At 31.9% G+C, this 16,575-nt stretch overlaps 1 protein-coding gene across 8 annotated transcripts in view; it reads right to left on the reverse strand.

Moving 5' to 3' along the window:
- LOC129754674 (high affinity cGMP-specific 3',5'-cyclic phosphodiesterase 9A) overlaps nt 1-16,575 on the reverse strand; it is a 711,945-nt gene that overhangs the window by 390,693 nt on the left and 304,677 nt on the right. For 7 of the 8 annotated variants that reach the window (XM_055750864.1, XM_055750865.1, XM_055750871.1 and 4 more), the window contains exon 3: nt 2,935-2,975. The exons of the other annotated variant lie outside the window; for it this stretch is intronic. The gene's annotated coding sequence lies outside the window, so the exon portion shown is untranslated. The remainder of the gene's footprint in view (nt 1-2,934; nt 2,976-16,575) is intronic. 8 annotated transcript variants of the gene reach the window in all.

Genomic DNA, 16,575 nt, shown 5'->3' on the forward strand with positions numbered 1-16,575 from the left:
TCTTATTGAATATTTAAGATTAAAAAATAATTTTGGCTGGAGGTATGCAATACAGTTAAATTTTTTTTTTCAAGTTTCATAGACGCATTTAACCTATTTAGCTAGGTCTTTCGCGTCTCTGTTTTATTATCACAATTTAAAAAAATATTACATTATTCATGTTTTTAATCTTTCCTAACCTATTACAATTTTATATCAGTTTAAACAAATCGACATCCTTTAGAAATTTAATAAATTTGTCTTCTATAATTCATTGGAAATCAAATGCGTGCACTGAAACTTCAACTTTTTACTCTGATGATGTTTTCAAATTTTCTTTTTAATTTAGATCAACTATCACATTATTATGTAACGACAATTTAAGTTATTTTTTACCTGAGGATGAGAATGATGGATGAAAAATACAGGTAAATCTAACAAGGGATAAGTTTTTGAAAAGCTCTACCGGTTGAATCAAAATATATATACTCGTGCAGTGGTTATATAGAGTATAACACTCTAGGCCAAAATCATCAAATCCATACATACATACATAAGCTTGCCAGATTGCCCGGTTTTATCCGGGTTTGCCCGGATATTTGATGCAGAATTTCGAGAAAGTCCGGTCCGGCCCGGTTGCCCGGATATCGTGAAAAAAGTCCGGATATTGCCCGGATTTTTTCACAATTATCACAAAGAAACCAAAAAAATATCAAAGTTTTTGAGTAAGTTTCAGCAAAATCGATCAACGGTATGGAAATTTTCAACGGTTGTTTCAAATAATTTCGCTGATTTACTTTTATAAACTTTTAAATATTTAAGTGTTCCAAAAAATTTTTGAAACAATTACATTAATGAAATATTAATTTCATTTTTTTTGCATTTTTTCTTTGTTTTTATATATAATAACACCTAAATTTTGCCCGGTTTTTGCCCGGTTTTTGGATTTGAAAAATTGAAATCGATGCCCGGATTTGCTAGACCCGGATGGGAGTGGAAAAAATTCTGGCAACCTTATACATACATACATACATACAAAATATATATAATATTTTGGGCTTGAACTGAGAAATACGATTTTAATAGAATTTCAGACGGTTTGATAGATCAACATCTCAACACCCACAAATCAACCAATAAATTTCTGTCAAAAAATAGAACTAAAAGGAAAAAAATACTGAATGATTGTTTCGAGTTTGAAAAGCAGAATCTCATGTTTAAAGAAATGATTGAAATCAGTTGGAAAGTTTTTGGTCTGAAACATGATTTTCAAATAATATTCCTCCAAATTCCAATATAAATCGTATTTTTTGGATCAAGCTTGAAATGTTGTACTTCTCGTAACTTTTGATCGAGCAGATATGTTTGTTTTATTTTTTAAAAATTCTTCAGCAAAACTTTAATGTTATGTCAGGAAGATATCCTGAGATATTGTGGTTTGATTGGTAAAATGTCCCGCTTTTCGGTTGTTTACCGCTTTTTCGAAAGTATCTGGCAAGTCTAATTCACCCTGCTATTAGCCATTCAAAAGTAAATTCTCAATTCGATAACTTATCATGTTTACCTCTTCCAAGAGCTTTTATTTGTTAGTTACTTATTTTGTTTCGTGAATAATTATATTTTTTTACATTTGATTAACATATAAGGAAAAACCAGTAACATTTTAATTTTAATATGTTCAAATTGTTCAACACCTAGTTTCAATTTTAATTATTTTTTCACTTAGTATTCCAATAAAAAAAATCATGCCTTGTGATGCAAGTGTATTAAAACTTTTGCTGTTTATGAATTGGGTTCAGTAAAAATTCGCTTTAGCTTCTCGTTTCACTGTTTGTTATTGTTATTAGAAATTTTCCTTAATAAAAAAAATCTACACAATTAGTTACAAAGCCTTGTATGGACAAATTTGAACAAAAATTGGAAAAGACAAAAGAAGTATTTTATATTTTTCCAGCCTTGTTTTAAAAAAAATCTCAAAAATTTAATCAGATGAAATATATGAAAAAAAAACTTACAGGTACAAACACACCCTAACATCGATTGAAAGCAACAGGATATTTGAGTCTGTAACGAAGAATAATGATCCCATATCGCTTTCAATTGCTGATGATCCATCCACAGCACAAGACAAACTATACAAGAAAGGTGTAAATGATGCCCATATTCCAATTTATCCTATGTCGGCAATCTTAGCAATGGCGAAAGCCAGACAAAGACGAAAAAAATACATTCGTTATCGTGCGATCGGCTGTAATCAAATGAATTTTCCCAGCTCCCAGAAAATCAATCAGAAAGCTGCCAAAAACAATCCGTGGCCCGATTAACTGCCACAGCAGCGAAAGCGTTTTGGCTTCCCGGATCGTCCGGATTGATTCCGATTCAAATGTCACCGACACAGGGCGAGGGAAAGCTTCACTTTCTGAGGAAGATTCTAATCTTCAAGTAGCTTCGGCATCAGTCAATATGTCGACTGACAACGTCGTCGTCGTCGGTGTTAGGGCGAAAATCTTTGGCTAGGATTTATCTTGTCCTCCCACGCTTTTTTTGTTTCCAGAAAAAGAAACTGATAGATTGAGACGATACCGAAAACCTGCCAACAGTCGAAGGTTAGTAGAGAACTTTGCCTGGGGCCAAACCAATCAGACTGATTGAAAGCTTTCGATCCAAGTTTGGATCGAAAATTATTTTTGAACCCATCAAAGGTCGTTAATTCGTATGAAATATTTGAATTGAACAGGTGAGTTTAACGGCTGTATGCAAAAAAAATTACCTCATAGAAAGGTTTTGATGGAATCGAACAAATTTTATCAACACAACTTAATACAATCAATTTTGAATCAGTCGAAACCAATACTGCATGGTGGTCAATTATAAAACCTTTCATTCTTTGAAGTGTCGAAAATTCATGATATACTCAATCAACATAAAACCCCCAGAACAAATTCGGTTACTTACCTTCAATTTGGTTGGCCACAGAAGGGATCTCGAATTAAGCTCTGTAAAAAAAAACGAGAGAGAAAACATACGAAACAGAATTAAAAACAAATTAGTGAAGCGATATTTTTTGCTACACGCGACACAAACAGCTCGAGCTCGGAGCGCAACAAACACAAATTCAGTCATTCAATTAATCTAGATAAAAGCCACCTCCAAATGCAAAGTGGAAACTTTGAGTCATCCCCCCTTACTTCCCAATGTCTCGTTCCATACTTCCGTTTCCCCTTCCCCCTAAATGGTGGGGGATGCATCAAAATCGGGAGAGATGGGGGTGGCGAAAACAATAATGGCTGCTGCCCGGAAAGCGCGCGCGAGTTGCAACTTTGTACCACCGGAGATATTTTTGCATCCAAATTGCCAAGCTTCCCACTGACTGACTGGTCTTCGTCGTCGTCGTCGCTAATTGAATTTCCTCGCCCGGAAACGTGATCCTATGGTGCCAGGATATACCTCTTACCAAGCAGAGATCGGTCGGTTGGTCCCTAGAAACGGACCAACCAACTTTGGATCCCGCGAACCGGGGAAAATCCCATGGAAACTACAACACTTTGGACCGGACGATTGGGTGGTCGGTTGCTTTGCTACATACATATGGCTGTGGGTTGGGTCCTGCCTAGGTGAGAGAAAAATTTAATTTTCTTTTCCTTCCTCCCGGTTAGTGAGGGGAAACCACCGTTGAAGTAAAAACGTCACCGAAAGGAAGAGTGGGATGGAAAAGTGGAATTTTAAATTGATGAAAAGTTAGAAATCAGAAAAATTGTGTCGTGAATTGACAAACTAGGTCAGAATTATGACTGTAAATCAGTTCAACCCGGCTATTCTTCTAACGAGTCTGGCAAATCTGGGTATTTTTTTAACTGGAGAAATCCCATAATCTAAAAGGTGTCCCATATCAAATTGCAAATGCTTTAGAAAATCACTTATCAGATATTCGGTCTTGAAAATTTGCAAAAATTAAGCTGTTTTCAAGGTATTGCTAATTTTTTCTGTAATTGAAAAATAAAAAAAGAGTCATTTAAAGAGCAATGAGGCAAATTAATGTTGTGCAAATTTTTTGAAATACACTCAATTCTTTAAATGAGACGTTCGAAAATAACTTGTAGTCGTGCTGCAACTGTGACTTTTGTGATTAAATGTTACTGCACAGCTCTGAGAATCAACAGAAGAAGATAACAGTCAAATTTTTATCAGTAGTTAGAACCTACAAGCGAGTGTAAACAGTTTTATTTAAGCGGAACCTCTATTGCTCCGCTCAGAAAATAACAGAGCGGCTCCATACAAAATTTTTACCAAAACTCTTTCAAATGTTTTTTTTGCTATTTTTGATGATATTTCGTTAGATTACACTAGTTTACAAAATTTTAAAAAAAATCGTGAACTTGATTAACTGACCAACATTTTTAATGTAAAATCGAGCGCTGAATCCGAAAATGAAATTCAAAAAAATCTCAGTAGAACCGTTTTTGAGTTATGTTCCGAATATGAAATTTCGAAAAAATTAAAAAAAGTTCTTATACTTAGATTAAAATATCTCGGACGGCATAACAGTAATTTAAAATCGCTTTTTTGCATATTGAAAGTGAATAAGTCTTCTATCAATCATTTGAACACTGTTTTTGCGTTTGACCAACAGTATTGCTGATATTAGTGACTTTATGAGAAAAAAAATTATAAAAAAACGCATTTTTTTTAGAGAAAATTTTGTTTCAACGAAAATTTTAGACTCGATGGTAGCATTTAAAAAATCTGATTTTCTTTTGTGCTTAAATGTAAATTCAAAACAAAGATTTCAAGTGGTTATTTATCAAAATCGGTTGAAAATTGAAGAAGTTATGGCTACTTTACCATAACTGAAATTTTTGGAGTTTTTAATAATTTAACGAACCGCAGTACACTTATCATGGTATAGGAAGAATGAAACATGATAAATCTCACTCGCTCCAAGTCAAAACTATTTATTAGCTTTCCAGAAGGTCACATGCTAAGTTTCTGGAAGATCTGACCATAGGGAGGGGTTGCTAAAGTCTCGTGAATACAATTTTGAGTTATTTTGCCCGGAAGGAACGAACAATATTGGTTTTTCATCAATAACTTTTTTCATCACTAGCCGATTGTTTTTTATGGTTAATTTTCTTAAAGCCTAAGTTGAGACAAACATTTCACCCGAAGACTGTAACTCGATTGGATTTGAAACAGAAAAGTTATTGCGGCTCAAAGATTGTATTTTGGTCGAAAATTCTCGTATAAAACGCAATGCGTAAAAAGTACTCATTGCGTGTTGAACAAAATTTGCGGCCTTGACTCTTGAAGTACAAGAAATTTCATATTTGAAGCATAACTCAAAAACGGTTCTACTGAGATTTTTTTGAATTTCATTTTCGGATTCAGCGCCCGATTTTACATTGGAAATGACCTTTAGTGTACTGAGTTCAAAAATGCTGTAAACTAGTGTTATTGAGAAATTTCACGTAATTACTATTTTTATAGCATTCAATACGTGTAATTAGCATCTAAAAGTGATTTTAGCAAACTTCTGCAAAAAACGATTTACAGTTTAAGCTCCATCTGCAAAAAAATGGACCGATTTTCATCACGAATACCATATTGAGATCATAATAGGGTGATTTGCTTTTCCTGAAAAATAAAACTGAATCATGTAAATTGGAATGATAACTGATGAATGAAAGGTTTTTACGATTTTTTCTGCTGTAAAATATGTATCCAACGACAGTTCTAATTTTTCTTGTTTTTTTCGCTCAATTTGTGTGCTAATTGTAAAACAAAACCTTAAGATCCCTTCTACGGTAAATAAGGTTTTACGTCAGAGCAAAACACTTTTCGAATCGGGTTTCTATACGAAACGATTGTTGGACAATTTTAACACTATGGTTTTGGAAAAAAAATACGATCCGTACCAAACCAGAAAAAATATCGGATCGTGCAACAATTGGTCCGCTCAATCTGTTCCTGCCCCATTGTTGTACAAAAGTCCTCTGTAAGATTTCTATGGAAATTTCAAATTTATTAATATGTATACCTCCAAACATTTGTTTGGTTGTTTTACTGCTGAAATAGCAATAAAATGATTGGAAGCAATGAATTGAATCTTGAATAAGCGCAAGGTCTTTTAAATTGTGCGGGAAATGAAAACTTTCATTCAAAAAGCACCAGAGATATACTGAAAGTTTGAAAACTGATTTTTTTTTTTTTTTGAAATATTTTTTGGATCTTCTTGTTTACATTTCATGTGAATCAAAAACCAAACCTAACTTGAACCCCAGAAATTCGATTGCATACAAAAATGATGTTCAACAATTGAACCTTTATTTAAAAACACTTTGTATTTCTATAAATATATTTTTACTATCTTCATAAATTAAAATTTATGTTTGAGATTTTTTAACTCATAACTACAACAAAAAAAAACAAATCTAGACGGGCAACTTGTAATGTCTGAAAAGTGTCAAAATCACTTAAACTGCTATGGTTTTGAAGGACTATTTTTTCATCAGATTTATTTTGAAATCCTTTATCCCGACCATTTACTCAACATTTAATGCAAAAAATCTAAAGATTGTTTTAAAAACCCTGTTTCTCATTTTTAAAGACGAAAAATCTTAAAAAGCTGTACCTATTTCATTTCAATAGCAAACCCCTTGCCAAAAAATTCTACAGTTGGGAAGCTTGGACCCTAACTCCAAAAAAAAAACTCTAAATCGAAGGTTGGAAGACCCGGAATATAACTTATCATGTGCTATTTTCTCAGAAATTCAAATCTGCCGTCGAGCTAGACATTTAAGGGAAGCTTCATTTGGCTCTTATTATTCAGAAAAATAAACAGTCATAACTTCGTGAAACTTTATTCGATCAAAACAGTTTTTGAGCCGGAAAATTGTTGGGAAAGATTTCAATGTGACATGTGAAATGAATATTTCTTGAAGATTGATGAAATGCTACAGAGGTTACATTCATCACCAATAATCCCACTTTCATGAAAAAGATATTCAAAATAAAATAATTTTTGAAAAGATACATTCAATGAACTAGACGAACGATTTGAAGCTTTGTGTATGGTTGAGTCCCTTTTTAAGCATGAAATTGATATTCGTTAGTAAGAATCGACCGACTTCCAATTGAGTCCAAAAGGATTTATTTTCTAAAATCACATCTTCTTCATAGGGGTAAAGGGAGGCAAAATAGATCGCGTCTTTTTATCCTTTCACCAGTGAATAGGCATTTAAAAAAAGTTTATAAAACCTTTCAGATCATTCTATGAAATTTCAATGACATAAAATTTTACATTGGAAGGACATATAAAATAAAAACCACAATACTGGGCAAATAAGGTCAAATATCACTTTGCTCAGATGGCTCTGGTTAAATTCAGCGGCAGATGTGAATTTCTGAGGAAATTTCACGTGTTATAAATGCTATTCTAGACTCTCAAATCGGCGGCTTCGTGTTTTTTACTGTTTTTTCGGTTTTACTGGTTTGCCTGGATATTTGATACAAAATTTAGAAAAAGTTCGGTCCGGCCCGGATTCCCAGTTTACATTGATAAAAGCCCGGATTTTGCCCGAATTTATTAATTTTATATAGCAATCAAATAAAAAAAATAAATCGAGTCATGATATTTTTTTTATTTTTGAGTCCAAAAATAATTAGTTTTGCAAGTTTTATCAAAATAATCAAGAACTGTTTTTTTTTTTTTTTTTGGAAACCTTAATAACGATTTTTATCTCCTAATATGTTTCGTTGAAACAATTATATCAAACGATTTTTTTTAAATTTGGTTGGAAGACTCCTTGGTTTTGCCCAAATTTACCCGAATTTTGGGAAGAAAATTTTGAAATCAAATGACCGGACTATTCCAGGTTTGAAGCTAAAATTTCCAGGATTTGCCCCGCCCGAGTTCGTGCGGGAAAAATTCTGACAACCATATTCATTAAACAAGCTTCAACTTTTCCGAAGCATCTTTAATGAAAAAAAACCAGCGCCTGGATAGTCTTCTAATTTATTCAGTCTCAACTAACACACTATTTTTAATTCCTCAGCAAGAAAGACTGCCCGAATTTATCTTAGTTTTTGTTTCAACGATTGGCAAAAGTTCAACGAGTCCCCAAATTAAAAGGGTCTATATGTAGTTCTAGCTGATCCCGTACGAACTTCGTTTCGCTTCAAATCATTGGTACGTCAAAATGAGTTTAGAAAAAGAATTCGAAACATTCTTTCGACAATTTTGGGGAAAAAATTCAACAGTGTATAAAGTCGCTACTATTACTATTACTTGGATTCAAATTAAAATTTATGTGAGAGTGTTTTCTCGATCGGTTGCAAAATCTAGACATTATGGCAGAAACATGTACTATTTGTTTATGTGCACGACTCTTTTGCTTGACCTTCACACTTAAATTGGTATAAATTAATTGCCTCCAACAAAATTTTTGCACAAAACTCTGAACTTTCAATGAAACCCTCTTTTTCTGTCCCATGGCCCGAAATTCGATAATTGAAACCAATTTTACGTTCCTCAAAACTCCCTTGTGCCATTTTTCTTTTCAAATTATGTGTAAAATAACGTCAGGAACTTGAAAACAGTGAACAGTGAATATAGACGCCCTTTTCGCCGACCCTTGACACGGAACATGCTACCTGGAGTCAATTGCTCATAGTTTATAACCCTCATCTGAACATTTTTATCTCAATCCGATGCATGATCACGACAATATCGCAAAAACAGTGAGTAGCTGACATGGACGGCCTTTTTTTGACCACGATTCAAAACTTGACACCTGAAATCAATTATCTTTTCTGTTAAACTCCCATGTGTCAATTTTCATTACAATTCTATGCTCAACCAAGAGAATATCGTAAAAACAGTGAACAGATAATAACCCCTTTTGCCGACCCCTGAGTCAAGATTTGAAACCTGAAAGCAAAAGAGCGTCCCTCAAAACTCCTATGTAGAATAACGTTAAAATCGCAAAGACATTAAAGTTGGGTATGGACGACTCCTTCAGCCGACTTCTGATCCACAATTCAAAACTTGAAATCGATTGCTCGTCCCTCAAAACACTCATGTGCAAATTTTCATCACAATCCAATGAAAAATAAAGCCAATATTACAAAAACATTAATCAGTGAATATGGACGACCCCTTTTGCCGACCCCTGACCCTAAATTTGATAACTGTAATCGATTGCTCGACTCTCAAAACACTCATGTGCAAATTTTCATCACAATCCGGTGTATAATAACGCCAATATCGCAAAAACATTAATCAGTGAATATGGACGACCCCTTTGGCCGACCCCTGACCCAAAATTTGATAACTGCAATCGATTGCTCGTCTCTCAAAACTCTCATGTGCAAATTTTCAACACAATCAGACGAAAAATAACGTCAATATCACGAAAACAATATTTGTCTTGTATGGACGACCCCTTTCAGAAGGGGTCATCCAAAAATCTTAAAACATTTTTCATCCTTCCAGGACCTAATGAATATCCATGCCAAATTTCAGACCTCTAGCTCTTAAGACGGCTGAGTCTATAGAGGACAAACAAACAAACAAACAAACAAACATACAGATAATTGCTTTTTATATATATAGATACCTACTGCAAAAACTTTCGTGCGAAGTGTAAAAGTGTGTCACTCTTCATCTCATGATTTTTTAGCTTCATTAGTTTTTTTTTCAGATTCCATCATCCGTGCGACCCTTAGTAAGATTGGAAACAAAACTGTGTCTTTTGATAAAAAAAATACGACTTTCTGTAAACTGTACATTAGACCGCTGCAAGCTTTGTGTGTAAATTTCTAATTCTTAAATTTTTACACCTCCCATAACTTTTTTCGGTTGTTTTTGTTGCCAGATATAGCCATAAAAATTTTGGAAGCGATCCATTCAGTCCTGAATTAGCACAACGAATTTTAAATTTGTATGAAAATTATCGATGTTAAAAAAAAATGTTTGTTTTCAAAAATATTTTTTTTTAATTGAAGCCTTTTTGACTGGTAATTTGAAAGCTGTGTAACCGTAGGATGAAATGAAAAAATCTAAAAAAAAACCTGCTTGGCATAGCATCAAATAATTTAATAAACAATTCATGAAGTTATTAAAAGCTCTAGCAACCAAAGTCTGAAATTTTTAATCACTATTCATTGGATTTAGATTTTTTATTTTGAAATGGCTATAACTTTTTTCATGAAATGCTTAGCTACTTTTCATGTTACCAAAAACTGAAGCTTAAGAATAGTCAAAACCAAAAATCAAAACCAATTTCATTTCAAGCTTAATTGAAATATCTGGATGATTTAATGTGCAAACATTGCTTCTTTCATACAAATTTCCATACGAAGTTGAAACGCTTTGCACTAACTCAGGAATCAACCTAATCATCTTGAATCTTTCACTGATGCTTGGTGACCCAAAAAGAATCGAAAAAATATATTGGAGTAAAAGGTCATTTTTAATCCAACTGTAAAAACATTTCTATGAATATATGAGAAATCTTGTCGAAAATAATGAAAATTATGTTTCTAAGCATTTTTTTAATATGAACATACCCAATTTTATCACTTTCACGAATTAGATATTCAAAACTAATAAAGAAGTTCAAAAGATGAATGCAAAATCATATTTTTGGATATTGGGCTTGTGATATAGCTCAGTTGGCAAGTCAGTTGCCTCATGAGCCGATGTCCGCGAGTTCGACCCCTCGAACACAGTTGTACCGGATAAGTTTTTCAATATCTGTCCGTCAACTGCATCGTTGATATAAAGTCTCAAATGTCATATAACTGGTAACAAAAACGACTTTAATCTAGTCAAGAAAAAACCTTGGAAACACTCAAATGATAATTCCCCCAAAATTCAGACAAAAATGTAGATCATACATTCTAATGACTGATTATTATATATTTTTTGGTGACTCTTTATCAACCTAAGCCCGCATAACAATTCCTTTGGTGTGATTACTTATAATCACTTTACCCTCCAAGCATTCGAATATCATAGGAAGGAAGCTTGATTAACTTTCGATTATTTTTTCCAATTTAGTTTTCCTGAATCCATTTCCAAGAGACGATGAAGTAGTGATTGCTGAGAAATTTATTAATAGCGACTGTTAATTCGTCCATCGGTGATTTTCTAAACAAATGTGAAAAAAAAAATTATCTAACTCAAATACTTATTTAAAGAAACCATTGAAAGGCGTTGCCCTTCCTAGAGTGCCAATTTCAAATCGACTTTCCTGTCAATGATAAGAGAACACTTTTTGGAAGAAATTCGATTCCATCATATTTAAAAGCCAAAATTTTCAGTTTTTGGCACATGTGATTAGCTATACAAACGATAAGAATGATTGACACAACTTTGAGTTAAAAATATTGCCTCAATTTTTTCTCCGAGTCTCATTCAGTGTTCAACAATAGTTCTGATGTTTTTTTAAATATAATTTGACAAAAAAAACACAACGTTTTTAATGAACTATCTTTCTATATTACTCAGCAGAGTAAAAGAGTAAATTTACTTTCTTCATAGAAAAAGTCACACCAAAGACAAATTTACACATCAAGGTGGCTCCAGAGAGTAAATCTAATTTAATCAATAACCAGATTGTTGAATGAAATTACCATACTTTTTCTATTAAACACAAATTCCTCTTAGGTGGCTCCAGAGAGTAAATCTTAATTATCGATAGATTGATAGATTAGGGTGTTTTCTCGAAAGTACAGATTGTTTTGAAAAGTTGTTGTGCTAAAGTTTACTGAAGTTCCATCGAGTTATTAAAAAGGAACAATTTTTACCCGTTTTGAGAAAATCAAACAAAGCAAATCCACCCATTAGTTGAAGAATGAAAGTTGAATCTAATTCAAACAAAAAATGTAACCATTCATTGGTCGGTCATCTCGTTTTGTTTTCTTTACCTTAATGCTTCAGAACGAATGGGAATCGAAACTTAACCGCCGGAACCAACCGAATGAATGGCTAGATGGTGGTCCCCATCATTGTTCCAGTTCATTCAATTAACGGACGGGTAATTGCATTTACCCAGTAAGTGTTCGATTTGAAATGGAAGACAGAAGTAGAAAAAAAAAAAGCTGCGATGTGGTTTCCAACTAAATGCGATTAGCTGCTTGTCTTACTTTCCGGATGAATTGATTGATTCGTTAGACTGAGAGACATTTTACCAAAAAAAAATCATTTTAAGTAATTTTTTAGAAGAAAATTTATTCGACAGTCAATATCAAAACAGAATCAACATTTCTGGCTCCCTTAGTTTTTTTTCTCAATTTGAAAGGTACGTCAAACAAACCCACAAATAAGAAAGTTTCCGGCCTCCCACTCCGCGCAGAAATCTCGCTCAGTTATGTTTCTCACTTATTTCAGCTTGTTAGGTGGCCCATCAGTAAACTTTGGCCGAGGTTGTTTTCGTCTTATACGAAATTGCAACATTTTCCCGGAAAGATTGTTTTCCGACTGATTTTGGGCCGTATTATTTTCACACCCACCCACACCCAGCCCTCAGCAATTTCAGCTTCTCTCGGTTCAGGCTCAGGTGGAGTCGAGGTCAAAAGTTCAAAGGCAGTTGTGTGATTTTTTTTTCTCCGCAGCCCCGCACAGCTTCTGGTTTTCCTTGCAAGGCTAGGACTCAAACTGAGTACTGTGGAAGAAGTCGAAGCCTTCGACACACTTCCACGATCCACGAAAAATCCTTCCCGTTTTCCCTCGTAAAATGTGACGGTGTGTGTTTGTGTAAACTTTCCCACCACACGCGTCAGGTATTGCGGTTTACATGGTTGGTTGAGAAAATGTGCGGCGAAACGTGTGGAAAACTCCGGGCAATAAAGCGGTGAGCACTTCGGGTGGGCAATTTTGAGAGCAGAACGAAGAAGAAAAAATATTTCCCTGAGCCCCCTTTTCAGCTCCTGAAACCCGTGCATCCATCTAAGAACTGAGGGGGTTCTCCGAAGGGAGGTACCTAATCGAAAAATGCCAAAACCTTGATGGATGAATACTTCCGTATTTGCGTTTATATTTGATACAGAAAGGCTGCTGCTGTTATTGAGTACTGATTTCCGAGAATTTTTCCGTAAAGAAGAAAACATTTGGATTCGACTTAGTCATCCTATTAACATTATGCAGCTTTTCTGAGAATTTTTTTAAGTTGTTTTAAATAATTTTTATTTTTTTGTGTCATTTTTTGTCATTTTGTGTCATTTTTAACATTTTTGGGTCATTTTTGTATTATTTTGTGTAATTTTTGTCTCACTTTTGTGTCGTTTTTGTGTCATTTTTGTGTCATTTTTAACTCATTTTTGTGTCATTTTTGTCTCATTTTTGTGTTGTTATTCTGCCGTTATTGTGTCATTTTTGTGCCACTTTTGTGTCATTTTTGTGTCATTTTTGTCTCATTTCTGTGTCCTTTTTGTGTCACTTTGTGTCATTTTTGTGTCATTTTGTGTCATTTTTGGGTCATTTTAATGTAATTTTTGTGTCATTTTTGTGTAATTTTTGTGTCATTTTTGTGTCATTTTTGTGTCATTTTTTTGTCATTTTTGTGTCATTTTTGTGTCATTTTTGTGTCATTTTTGTGTCATTTTTGTGTCATTTTTGTGTCATTTTTGTGTCATTTTTGTGTCATTTTTGTGTCATTTTTGTGTCATTTTTGTCATTTTTGTGTCATTTTTGTGTCATTTTTGTGTAATTTTTGTGTCATTTTTGTGTCATTTTTGTGTCATTTTTGTGTCATTTTTGTGTCATTTTTGTGTCATTTTTGTGTCACTTTTGTGTCATTTTTGTGTCATTTTTGTCATTTTTGTCATTTTTGTGTCATTTTTGTGTCATTTTTGTGTCATTTGTGTGTCATTTTTGTGTCATTTTTGTGTCATTTTTGTGTCATTTTTGTGTCATTTTTGTGTCATTCTTGTGTCATTTTTGTCATTTTTGTGTAATTTTTGTGTCATTTTTGTGTCATTTTTGTGTCATTTTTGTGTCATTATTGTGTCATTTTTGTGTCATTTTTGTGTCATTTTTGTGTCATTTTTGTGTCATTTTTGTGTCATTTTTGTGTCATTTTTGTGTCATTTTTGTGTCATTTTTGTGTCATTTTTGTGTCATTTTTGTGTCATTTTTGTGTCATTTTTGTGTCATTTTTGTGTCATTTTTGTGTCATTTTTGTGTCATTTTTGTCATTTTTGTCATTTTTGTCATTTTTGTCATTTTTGTCATTTTTGTCATTTTTGTCATTTTTGTCATTTTTGTCATTTTTGTCATTTTTGTCATTTTTGTCATTTTTGTCATTTTTGTCATTTTTGTCATTTTTGTCATTTTTGTCATTTTTGTCATTTTTGTCATTTTTGTCATTTTTGTCATTTTTGTCATTTTTGTCATTCTTGTCATTTTTGTCATTTTTGTCATTTTTGTCATTTTTGTCATTTTTGTCATTTTTGTCATTTTTGTCATTTTTGTCATTTTTGTCATTTTTGTCATTTTTGTCATTTTTGTCATTTTTGTCATTTTTGTCATTTTTGTCATTTTTGTCATTTTTGTCATTTTTGTCATTTTTGTCATTTTTGTCATTTTTGTCATTTTTGTCATTTTTGTCATTTTTGTCATTTTTGTCATTTTTGTCATTTTTGTCATTTTTGTCATTTTTGTCATTTTTGTCATTTTTGTCATTTTTGTCATTTTTGTCATTTTTGTCATTTTTGTCATTTTTGTCATTTTTGTCATTTTTGTCATTTTTGTCATTTTTGTCATTTTTGTCATTTTTGTCATTTTTGTCATTTTTGTCATTTTTGTCATTTTTGTCATTTTTGTCATTTTTGTCATTTTTGTCATTTTTGTCATTTTTGTCATTTTTGTCATTTTTGTCATTTTTGTCATTTTTGTCATTTTTCGTCATTTTTCTCATTTTTCTCATTTTTCTCATTTTTCTCATTTTTGTCATTTTTGTCATTTTTGTCATTTTTGTCATTTTTGTCATTTTTGTCATTTTTGTCATTTTTGTCATTTTTGTCATTTTTGTCATTTTTGTCATTTTTGTCATTTTTGTCATTTTTGTCATTTTTGTCATTTTTGTCATTTTTGTCATTTTTGTCATTTTTGTCATTTTTGTCATTTTTGTCATTTTTGTCATTTTTGTCATTTTTGTCATTTTTGTCATTTTTGTCATTTTTGTCATTTTTGTCATTTTTGTCATTTTTGTCATTTTTGTCATTTTTGTCATTTTTGTCATTTTTGTCATTTTTGTCATTTTTGTCATTTTTGTCATTTTTGTCATTTTTGTCATTTTTGTCATTTTTGTCATTTTTGTCATTTTTGTCATTTTTGTCATTTTTGTCATTTTTGTCATTTTTGTCATTTTTGTCATTTTTGTCATTTTTGTCATTTTTGTCATTTTTGTCATTTTTGTCATTTTTGTCATTTTTGTCATTTTTGTCATTTTTGTCATTTTTGTCATTTTTGTCATTTTTGTCATTTTTGTCATTTTTGTCATTTTTGTCATTTTTGTCATTTTTGTCATTTTTGTCATTTTTGTCATTTTTGTCATTTTTGTCATTTTTGTCATTTTTGTCATTTTTGTCATTTTTGTCATTTTTGTCATTTTTGTCATTTTTGTCATTTTTGTCATTTTTGTCATTTTTGTCATTTTTGTCATTTTTGTCATTTTTGTCATTTTTGTCATTTTTGTCATTTTTGTCATTTTTGTCATTTTTGTCATTTTTGTCATTTTTGTCATTTTTGTCATTTTTGTCATTTTTGTCATTTTTGTCATTTTTGTCATTTTTGTCATTTTTGTCATTTTTGTCATTTTTGTCATTTTTGTCATTTTTGTCATTTTTGTCATTTTTGTCATTTTTGTCATTTTTGTCATTTTTGTCATTTTTGTCATTTTTGTCATTTTTGTCATTTTTGTCATTTTTGTCATTTTTGTCATTTTTGTCATTTTTGTCATTTTTGTCATTTTTGTCATTTTTGTCATTTTTGTCATTTTTGTCATTTTTGTCATTTTTGTCATTTTTGTCATTTTTGTCATTTTTGTCATTTTTGTCATTTTTGTCATTTTTGTCATTTTTGTCATTTTTGTCATTTTTGTCATTTTTGTCATTTTTGTCATTTTTGTCATTTTTGTCATTTTTGTCATTTTTGTCATTTTTGTCATTTTTGTCATTTTTGTCATTTTTGTCATTTTTGTCATTTTTGTCATTTTTGTCATTTTTGTCATTTTTGTCATTTTTGTCATTTTTGTCATTTTTGTCATTTTTGTCATTTTTGTCATTTTTGTCATTTTTGTCATTTTTGTCATTTTTGTCATTTTTGTCATTTTTGTCATTTTTGTCATTTTTGTCATTTTTGTCATTTTTGTCATTTTTGTCATTTTTGTCATTTTTGTCATTTTTTGTCATTTTTGTCATTTTTGTCATTTTTGTCATTTTTGTCATTTTTGTCATTTTTGTCATTTTTGTCATTTTTGTCATTTTTGTCATTTTTGTCATTTTTGTCATTTTTGTCATTTTTGTCATTTTTGTCATTTTTGTCGTTTTTGTCATTTTTGTCATTTTTGTCATTTTTGTCATTTTTGTCATTTT

The sequence above is a fragment of the Uranotaenia lowii genome, chromosome 3, assembly GCF_029784155.1.
Source record: "Uranotaenia lowii strain MFRU-FL chromosome 3, ASM2978415v1, whole genome shotgun sequence".
NCBI lineage: Eukaryota > Metazoa > Arthropoda > Insecta > Diptera > Culicidae > Uranotaenia > Uranotaenia lowii.